Genomic DNA, 756 nt, shown 5'->3' with positions numbered 1-756 from the left:
AGTTTTAATCGTGACTCGAGCTCGGAATATTGCAAATCCTCGTAGTCTACGACTCCATCTAAAATTGCTCGCGCCTTTCCCCTTAAACTCGATGCCAACGCTACAACTTTCGCGGAATCGTCCCACTTATTAGCTCGCGCGATCAACTCAAATTGAGCAAGGAATTCACGCAAAGGAGAACTCCCGTCATAAGTATCGGGCTTTAACTTATAACCGAGTCTGTTGGGCAAATCGGCGCGACCCCCCGTCGAATTTAGAATTGACTCGCCTGATGTTTGACGCAGTTGCTCCTCCAACCGTTGAAGCGACTCTTCCCGTTGTCCAAGGAGCGAAAGGATCTCCTGCTCTCGTCGCCGCTGTTGTTCGCGCTCCTCTCTCATTTGTCGCAATTCCTCCATTGCAGTACGAAGAAGCGATTCTGAATCCGGCGTCGCTGCTTCCGACGAACGTTCGACGTCCGAAGATGCTCGTTCGGCGTCCCCCGAGGATCGTGTGCACACTTTTCTGCGCGGAGTATTCAACAATGCCATGGCTCGCAGCGTCTAATCTCACACTTTAAAGAAGGGCACGTCGTGCTCGTTCGATCTGCTCGTCCGTTCGATCCCGGACGAGCCCCCAAAATGTTACGCTCGCGGACGTTAGTACGCGCACTCCGACTTGTCACACGAGACACGCGTCCGTAAGGAAACGCAACACACGTTCGTTTTATAATAAGGAACTTTAATGAGAACACAACTTTACAATAAGAACAGAATA

This window comes from Wasmannia auropunctata, unplaced genomic scaffold (genome assembly GCF_000956235.1).
Source record: "Wasmannia auropunctata unplaced genomic scaffold, wasmannia.A_1.0 LD334338.1, whole genome shotgun sequence".
NCBI classification, from domain to species: domain Eukaryota; kingdom Metazoa; phylum Arthropoda; class Insecta; order Hymenoptera; family Formicidae; genus Wasmannia; species Wasmannia auropunctata.
This window is presented reverse-complemented; position numbering follows the sequence as displayed.